Source organism: Heterocephalus glaber, unplaced genomic scaffold (assembly GCF_053883595.1).
Source record: "Heterocephalus glaber isolate CG9 unplaced genomic scaffold, H.glaber_assembly_v1.0 deba00001547, whole genome shotgun sequence".
Taxonomy (NCBI): Eukaryota; Metazoa; Chordata; class Mammalia; order Rodentia; family Bathyergidae; genus Heterocephalus; species Heterocephalus glaber.
This window is the reverse complement of record NW_028258340.1, coordinates 3,574,354-3,584,551: the sequence shown is the minus strand read 5'-3', so window position 1 is coordinate 3,584,551 and position 10,198 is coordinate 3,574,354.

The following is a 10,198-nucleotide window of genomic DNA, read 5'->3' as shown; positions in this document are numbered from 1 at the left end:
GATTCATTGATTTTTTTTGGATTGTTCTCTTAGTCTCCATCGCATTGATTTCTGCTCTGATCTTTATAATTTCCTCTCTTATAAAGCTTTGGGTTTGTTATCCTCTTCTTTTTCTAGGACCTTGAGGTTCTGCATTAGGTTATTTATCTGAGTTCTCTCATTTTCCTAATATGGGCATTCACTGCTATGAATTTCCCGTGTAGAACTGCTGTCATTGTGTCCCATAGATTCCTGTATGTTTTACTTGCATTAACATTTACTTGTAGAAACTGTCTAATTTCTTCTTTGATTTCCTGTGACCCATTGGTTGTTCAGCAGAGTGTTATTCAATTTCCGTGTGTTTCTGGGAGTTTTGTGGTTTCTTATGTTATTGATCTCCAATTGTATTGCACTATGGTCTGATAATATACAGGGAGTAATTTCAATTCTTTTACATTTACTTAGATTTGTCCTATGAGCTAGCATGTGGTCTATTTTGGAGAATGACCCGTGTGCAGCTGAAAAGAATGTGTATTCTGATTTTCTGGGGTGAAATACTCTGTAAATATCTATTAAGTCCATCTGTTCAATAGCTTGGTTCAGTTCTAGAATTTTGTTTTTGACTTTTTGTCTAGATGATCTGTCTATTTGTGATAGTAGGGTATTGAGTTCCCTGACTATAACTGTATTAGTGCTTATTTGGTTTTTCATGTCCATTAATATTTGTTTGGTATAGTTGGGGACATTTGTATTTGGTGTACATATATTTATGAGTGTCATCTCTTCCTCTTGGATTGTTCTATTCACAAGGATGTAGTGACCATCTTTGTTTCTCTTAATTACTGTTGGTTTGAAATTTACATTGTCCATAAATAAGATTGCTACCCCTGCTTTTTTCTGGGGTCCAGTGGTGTGCAGAACTGTTTTCCATTCTTTTACTTTCAGTCTATGAATTTCTGTTTGAGTTAGGTGTGTTTCTTGTATACAGCATATTGCTGGATTTTGCTTCTTTATCCATTCTTTCAGTCTATTTTTTTTGATTGGTGAATTGAGGCCATTAACATTGATAGTTATAATTGATAGATACTGACGCATGCTTGCATGATGTTTTACTGTTGTTGGCTCTTTTATTTCTTGTTTATTTTCCCCCCTTTCCCTTTAGTTTGTTACCTTGTATGGTGGCTTCCCTCTGTTGAGCCTGATGGAGTTGTGACCTTCGTTGCCTTTTGCTAGGATATTGCTTAGAATTGTTTGGAGTGCTGGTTTGGTGTTCATGAAATTTCTCAGGTGTTCTTTGTCATGGCAGTATCTAATTTCCCCATCGGTTTTGAAAGATAATTTTGCAGGATACAATAGTCTAGGTTGGAAGTTATTTTCTTTTAGGGCTTGAAATACTTCACTCCAGGCTCTCCTTGAGTTGAGGGTTTGTGTTGAGAAGTCTGCTGTGATTCTGATGGGCTTTCCTTTGTAGGAGATTTATTTCTTTTCTCTAACTGCTTGTAGGATTTTTTTTTCTTCTGTTGGGTTTCTGGGGTCTTGACTATTATATGTGTAGGTGTAGATTTTTTTGATCATGGGTAGGTGGAGTTCTATATGCCTCACTTATTGGTATGTTCAATTTTCTACCTCTGTCTGGGAAGTTTTCTAATATTACTTCTGTGAACAGTTTTTTATGTCAATTGTACTTTCTCCTTTTTTTTGTGGACTCCTATCAGTCTTATGTTATTCTTCTTTGCATCATCTAGCAGCTGCTGGATTGATTTCTTATGGTCCCTTACTATTTTTAAGAAATCTCTGTTTTCATGGTCCTTCACTGCAATCCTATCTTCTATATCTGATATTCTATCTTCAGATTCTCTTAATTTGCTCTGCATGCTTTCAGTGGAGTTTTTAATCTCCTGAATATCTGTTTGAATCTGTCTCATGGATTCCATTTCTTTCCTATTTTGGCCGATCGTGGTTTCCATTTCTTTCTTATGCTGGGAATTCATGGCTTCCAGCATGTTTCTAAGCTCATCTATTTTTTTTTTTTTATCTGTTTCTGTTCTAGAGCCTCTAATCATGTCTTTCACTCTGCTCACCATCTCCGTAGTTATCTGGGAGATTATTTCTGCTTTGAACTTTTCTAAAGCCTCATGTATCTGTTTTGTTTCTTCCTGTGCTATCAGTTCAGGGTGTCCAGGTGCTTGATTATCTGACTTTTCCACCTCATTTCCCCCAGAATTTGCCTTTTTGGGGTGGAAGTCTGAGTTTGTGCCTTGCTTAAATGTCTTCTCATTTTTGTTTTTGGTACTGTCTTTGGTTTAGTTCCTGGGTTGATAATTTGAAGTTGCTTATTGTAAGTATCTTTGTAGATGTATTTAGAACACGGATGGAATGATTGCTTCTCAGAGGTGTTTTCCAGATATAGCTAGTCTTTAGGATTTGAGTCTATAATGGCTCTAAGGCTATCTCCTTTTCATTATACCAGGAAGGACAACTGATTAGATCAATCACAACACCTTAGCCCAAGTCATACAATCAGTAACACCATAGCATCAAGTATATCTTTAATAATTTGTGGTAGTTATTAATCTATCATCTTTAAAAATGAAGGGCCTCCTTCAGGGTATGTCTCTGCTGTCACAATAGACAACGTGGGTAGCAGTGTGCAGTTATAAGTCAATGAGTCTCAGTAAGCTAGTCCCAGAACTGTGAGATTCTGGCAGATTTCTGGCTGTAAGTCCCAAGTTGAGCTCCCTGTTCTCCCGCAGGGTTGCACTCTGCAAGGTTCTATTGAAGGTTTCAGCTGCCTTTCCCTGAAGGAAGTCCAGGTTCTGATGGGAGTTGATGATCCCTCCAACTTACCAAGCATGGTGGTCTGGTGTGCCTTTATTGCGGAGATTCTCTTCGCCTTTCCAGTGGGCTTGTTTTCTTCAGGGAGCCTGACAGAGGACCTCTTTCTGTATTTCACTTCTGCAGCTCAGTACAATGGCTTTTATGTCCCTCTGTGCCTCTGTGGTGTGGAACCAAGTAGCCTGTCTTGGTTGCAAGCTGGTGGAGCAAGGCATAGAAGCAGGTCCCAGCCAGCCTGCAACCACTTGGCCCTACTTGGCCCCGCTCGGCCAAGCTGGTGGCTGGTTGCTGCTAATTTTCAATGAGCCCCGGAATAAGAGAAGGCTCTGCAACTGGTCCAGGCTGCTGGGCAGGCTGCTCTGCCACTTAGACCATATGATCCAACAGATCTAATGGTACTTGAAGTGTGAGTGGCAGGTAGGGATGCTGTTTGGAGTCTTTAGTAGACCCCCATAGATAAACTGCAGCAGAGGCCTTTAGGATTATGGAGCAAGGCTCTGTCATCATCTGTACACAACTATTTTCCTTTTGGAAAACAGCTCCTGGTGCTCTACCCAAGCGAGTTAGAGCAATAGAGTTGCACCACACTGCATCAGATTTGAGTTTGTTTATTTAAGCCGGCGACGGAGAGCAGGCTAGTGCCTGGAAAGTTCTCTCAGTACTGGGAAGCTGTTTGGTTTCTCCTTTTAAACCATGCTTTCAGTTGGGGAGGGCTCAAGGGAAGAGAAAGCAGAATTTTACAGAAGCCGAACCATGCCAGGTTAGTTGGGGGGGGGGGCACAAGGAAGTTTCACACACTAGGTGAGCTACAAAACATCCTGCAACTGCAGCAAGTTTATTGCCAAACAGGATGTGGGTTTTGGGTGCTTTGTCCAAGTGCAAGCACACAATGGTGGTAAGGCTCAAGATGGAGTTGGGTTGGTTAGCACACTGGCCTGCTACTGGGCCTTACTGGAAACTGATCATTTGACCATGGGACACCAGGTTACCATGTGAACTGAGTTGCCTATCATGAGTTGGGTATTATCTGACCCACCAAGTCATAAAGTTGAACAAGCACAACAACAGTCCATCATTAAATGGAAATGTTATATACATGATAGAGCCAAAGCAGGTCCAGAGACCATGAATAAGTTGCAGAACAAATTGCTCAAATTCTCATGGCTCCTACTCCTTCTATATTGTTTTCTGTCTCCCGTCAAGCACCTATAGCCTTATGAGGTGTACCATATGATCAACTGACAGAGGAAGAGATGGCTGGGGCCAGGTTTACAGATGGCTCTGAACATTATGCAGGCACCACCTGCAAGTGGACAGCTGCAGCATTACAATCCCTTTCTAGGACATCCCTGAAGGGTGGTTGTGAAGGGAAATCTTCATGGTGGGGAGAACTTTGGGCAGTTCACCTGGTAGTACATTCTTCCTGGAAGGAAACATGGCCAGATGTGTGACTATATTGATTCATGGGATGTAGCCAATAGTCTGGCCAATAGTCAGGAACTTGGAAGAAACATGACCGAAAAATAGGTGACAAAGATATCTGGGGAAGAGGTATGTGGATAGACCTCCAGATATGGGCAAAGGACGTAAAGATATTTGTATCCCATGTAAATGCTCACCAAAAAGTGACCTCAGCAGAAGAGGACTTTAATAATCAAGGGGATAGGATGACCCATTCTGTAGATAGCAGTCAACCCTTTTCTTCAGCCACCCCTGAAGCCTACTGGGGCTCATAAACAAAGTGGTCATGGTAGCAGAGATGGAGGTTATGCATGGGCTCAGCAACATGAACTCCAACTTATCAAGGCTGATCTGTCTACAGTCTCTGCTGAATGCCTAGTATGACAGCAGCAGAGACCAACACTGAGTCTCTGATATAGCACCATTCCCCAGGGCAATCTGCCTGTGATCTGGTGGCAGGTTGATTATATTGGGCTACTTTCATCATGGAAAGGGAAATGTTTTATCCTTACTGTCATAGACACTTATAGTGGCTATAGATTTGTCTTCCCTGCATGTAATGCTTCTGTCAAAACTACCATCCATGAACTTATAGAAAGTCTTATCCACTTTCATGAAATTCCATACGGTATAGTCTCTGGCCAAGGGACATATTTTATAGCCAAAGAAGTGAGGCAATAGGCTCATACACGTGGAATTCACTGGTCTTACCATGTTCCTCGCCATCCAGAAGCAGCTGTATTGATAGAAAGGTGGAATGGCTTTTTGAAGATGCAGTTACAATACCAGCTAGGTGTCAATAGTTTGCAGGGCTAGGGCAAAATTCTTCAAAAGTCTATATATGCTTTGAATCAGCATCCACTGTATGATACTGTGTCTCCCATAGCCAGGATTCATGGGTCCAGGAATCAAGGGGTGGAAGTGGGAATGGTACCACTCATCATTACCCCTAGTGATTGACTAGCAAAATTTTTCTTTCCTGTTCCCAAGACCTTATGCTCTGCTGGCCTAGAAGTCTTAGTTCCAGAGGGAGAAGGCTTGTACCAGGAAGCACAACAATGATTCCAACTGAACTGAAAACTAAGACTTCTCCCTAATCATGTTGGGCTCCTCGTACCTCTGAGTAAGCAATCTAAAAAGGGAGTTATGGTGTTGCCAGGGGTGATCGATCCAGACTGTCAAGGGGAAATTGGACTATTACTCTACAATGGAGAAAAGGAAGAATAAACTTGGAGTGCAAAGAGATCCCTTAGAATGCCTCCTTGTATTACCATACCTTGTTATTAAGGCCAATGGGAAACTACAACAACCCAATCCAGGCAGGATTACAAATAGCCCAGAACCTTCAAGAATGAAGATATGAGTCGTCTCACCAGGGAAAGAACCAAGACCTGCTGGGGTGCTTGCTGAAGGCCAAGGGAATACAGAATGGGTAAAGGAAGAAGGTAGTTATAAATACCAGCTAGGATCCCATGCTTCCTATGTAACATAATGTTGATAGACTTAATATTGGCCCTTAAGTATTGTTAAACCTATGTTATAATGTTCAAGTTATGAATTGTTAGGAATAAGTATCATCCAAACAAAAACTTGCCTTCTATTCTGGGGAAGGAATTAGTGCATTTCCACTTGTATGCAGGGTAGTTGTACAGTGTTAAGCATAATTATGTGTTTGTCTTTGTAGCTAGAGACTAATTACAGTGATACCTCAGTTCACAAACTTAGTTCTTTCCATGATTGTGGTCACAGAATTTGTTCCATGATTCTAGTTGCAACTGAATTTCAATGCTTGCAACCAGAATCATGGAAAAAATTGAGTGATTGTCAAGTTGACAAGGGGTAGATTGTGATCATTAACTGTGTGTCAACTTGAGTAAGAAACACCCAGATGACTGGCTTAGCATAGTGCTGAATGTGACTGAATGGATTTACTGAAGATGGAAGGCTCACCCTGGGTGTGAGATGCACTAACCAATAGGCTTGTAGCTTGAATGGAATAAAAAAAGTGAAAGAAGAAGGAAGGCTCACTTCTGTTTCTTTGGAGAGGCTTCAGTCTTTGCCTTCACCTTGGATGTCATCTCCTGGTTTCTAGCACAGACCCTTCAGCCTTCCAATGCAGAACCTTCTTGGCTTCCTGATACGAGCTTGCATGGGACTCTACAGTGAGCTCCAGGCCTTTAACTTTTGACTGGATCCTTTGGATCTCCATCACACAGACAGCCCTTTTGCCCTCTTCCACACCTGACTCTATAGGCCACCATTGTGAGCCTACTATGTCAAATCAAATCTGTTTCTCTAGTGAGCACTGACTGATACAACAATCATCATCATAACAGCTGATTCAGGTAAGAACTACACATAAGTGGATGTTAAAATGAGTAGGTGGAGATTTGATGACTAGAGAATATTTACATAGTTTCTAATTTATTCCTCTTCAGTTATGTATTAACTTTACAGCAGAGGTTTCCCAATAGCCTTCACCTTAACCAAGTACACATCACCAACAATGGAACAAACTGACTTCAGCTGTCCTCTGATAGAATGCAAGAAAGAGATCACACATTCCTACCCAAAATGAAAACCTTAAATTGAATCACAAGGAAATATCAGACAAACTCAAACTGAAGAACATTTTGCAAAATAAGTGGCCCTTTTACTTTGAGGACATCAAAGTGATAAAACACACACACAAACACACACACACACACACACACACACACAGAAGTTACTCCAAATTAAAGGAGACCAAAGAGATACAACAGCTAAATGTAATATGCAGTCCTGGAAATGTAAACATTATGTACTGTAAATGTGTACATGCTCATGGGATGGGTAGAGGAGGGGTGGAGGGAAGGGAAAGAGGATGAAAAAGGAATTAAGATGTGTTATGTACATGTATCAACTTCCCACAAGGAATGTAAACATTATGTACTACACTCATGCACTAATAAATTAAAACAAAAAGAATGTGAAGTCCTGAATTGAGTTCTAGGACAGAAAAAAATTTTGAAGAAAATTTTTGGGCAAATTGACAAAATTTGAATAAGGACTGTAGTTTGATAATAGCACTGCACCAGTGTTAATCTTCGCATCTTGATCATCATTCTATGGTCATGTAAATTTTTATTTGTTTTTAAGATATATATTCAAGTATTTAGGGGTAAATCTGTAACTTTCGTAAAATGGCTGAGAAAATGGGGGTGCAGAAGTGGGGGAGAGCACGAGGCATCAGAGTGACATGGGTGGGAGGAGTGGTGGAGAGGGAGGGAGAAAATGATAATGCAAACATGAGAAAAAACAAATAATTAGGAATACAGATGCAAAGTATGCGGGAGTTATTTGTACTTTTCTTTGAGCTTTTCTGAAGACTTGAGATAATTTCAAAATAATTTTAGAGAAAAAAACCCCACAGAAAATAATAGGAATGGGGAACTGAAAAAAATGACTGAACACTCTGAACAGCTAGTGGGGTTTGCCTAATGTGACCTTTGCTGTAGGAACCTGGCTGGGGTAGGGGCTGTTGAAAGACTCCAGATGTTAAGTCTTTTGATCTTTTCCCTTGGGGTTTCACTCATGCATTCATCTGCAGGAAAGGGTGGTGAGCTCACAGCCACTGTGCACATGAGCCCTTGATCCCTCTGTTTTCAGTGTGACTTGCCACTTTAGTCTTGGCACACTGTCCCTGAAGTTCCTTTGATTGCCTGTCTCCAGGGAAGGGACTTCCGGTCTTAGGTTGGTCTTGGAGGGCCATTTCTTGGCTGTGAAGGGTGGAGAGGATCAGACATCCAATTGCTTCTGAAAACAGTCATTTAAACCTCATCCGTATTTCAGCTACTCTCCTCCCCTCACTTCCTGAAGGATCTAGTGCCATCAATTCCTTCACCTTTTGAAGGATTTTGTGGTATAAATTGGGTTAGTTCTTGGCAGTTTGCTGCCAGTTTAGGATTCAGTTCTTTGGGTCCTAAGTTATTTGCTTTCCAGCTTTCAAAATTGTGTTTTTATTTTTTTCCTGTCTCATTTTTCCTTGTCTTATAATTTATGCCTATTAAAAATCTCACTCTTGTTCAGTAGGGGGTTACAAATGTTCAACGCATGATTTTTAATAGCCAATCTTCTCATAAATCTCTCTGCATTCTTGATTACTTCCTTTGGATAGTGTCCCAGAGGTGGAATTGCTGGGTAGAATGTGCCATCCTTTTTGAGGCTCTTGATGAACTTTGCCAAGTTGCTTTTCAATAGGATTATGTTCTCATCAAGTTTCCATGACTTGCCTCTTTTCCTGAATTTTTGCCTGCCTTGAGTAGGATCATTAAAAAATAAAATATTAAAATATTTGTTATTTTGACAAATGGAATACTAACTCACTTTTGGCACAATTCTCAAAGAATGATTTTTCAGGAAAGACATATAAAAAGAATTAAGATGTGTTATGTACATGTCCCAACTTCCCTTGATGAATGTAAATAATCATTAGGTACTGCAAATATGTACTAATAAAAATTTTGAAAAGAAAAATTTCAGACTGAAGCTCTAAATAGTGACAGGAAGCAGAAAGACGGACTCAGCTTAATGGAGACAGGGTGGGGATGGCAGGATGGGGAGACGAGGTGAGTGGACTTCAGCCCATGCTCAGTGCCTGCTCTTCAAGAAGCACTGTGGTTTGTGGGTTGAAGGGAAGAAATTAGATCTGAGCATGGGGAAGCCCCAGGTCTCTGCTGCCTTCCTGGGCAGTAGAAGCAGCCATGGCCCTGATATGGGCACATTTGCCTTAGAAAAGTAAATAAGAGAGAGGAAGAGAAGATTGGTAACAATGGATATAGTGCAGGCATGCTTCAACTCAATGAGCATTACCTTAGAGTACATCTCAAATGGAGACCTGAATCTTCTTTTGAATTCAAGTCAGTGTCCATGGGTCTCTCGTAATCAAGACCATCTTGTGTAGGCAATGCTTTGATGTTTTGAGATATGTATTTTGTTTTATACAGCACAGTCCCAATATGCAAGCCATCCTGTTCATATGGTGCTAAACTTATGCTCTGTGCAATGAGGGTTTTTTTAAAAAGAAATTTTTATTTTTGGAATAAAGTTCCAAAATAGTAAACAGAATTCCTCTATGCCTTCACCCAACTTTCCTTACATAACTATCGTACAATTATAAATATTAAGAAATGAACACTGATAAAATGCTATTTACTAATCTATAGGCCTTATTTGAATTTCACTAGTTCTCCTACTGAGAAAGAAAAGCAACCCATGACAGCTGGGAACGGCTTGGCATTGTCAGTTAGTCCTGACCCTTGCTGTTGTTCCCAGCTGGGCTGGCCTTCACAGCTCAGCCTTGGTGTTCTCCTTGAACATAAACAATTTCTCAGAATTCCAACATCAAACAAGGCCACTCTGTACTCATGTCTGAGTACAAACAACAACATAAAAATTATTCAAATAAAATGACCAAACAAGCTGGGCGTGGTGGTGCACGCCTATAATCTCAACACTCTGGAAGCCTGAAGCAGGAGAATCATAAGTTTGAGCCCAACCTGGGCAATTGAGCAACTTAGTGAGACCCTATCTCAAAACAAGAAACTAAAAAGCTCTGGGGATGTATCTCAATGCGAGGGGCCTGAGTTCAAAACCCAGTACCACCACCAAAAAAAAAGAGAGAAACAAAGATCATCCTGGGTAATAGGAGGGTATGAGTGACTGCCACTGCTTTACTAACTGTAGCTTTAACCACTCCTCATTCCTCTTGGGCTTTAGTTAAAATTTATTGAGAGAGGTAATTACAGAATTACTCCCTAGTTATTGACAGCATCCAATTCAGAGCAGCCTCATCCTATAAGTATCCTTTGGTGCTTTGCTTCATTCTCACTTACTATATCCTGCCAGTCACTCCGTATCAGTTCATAGAGTGTTTCTTCATTCA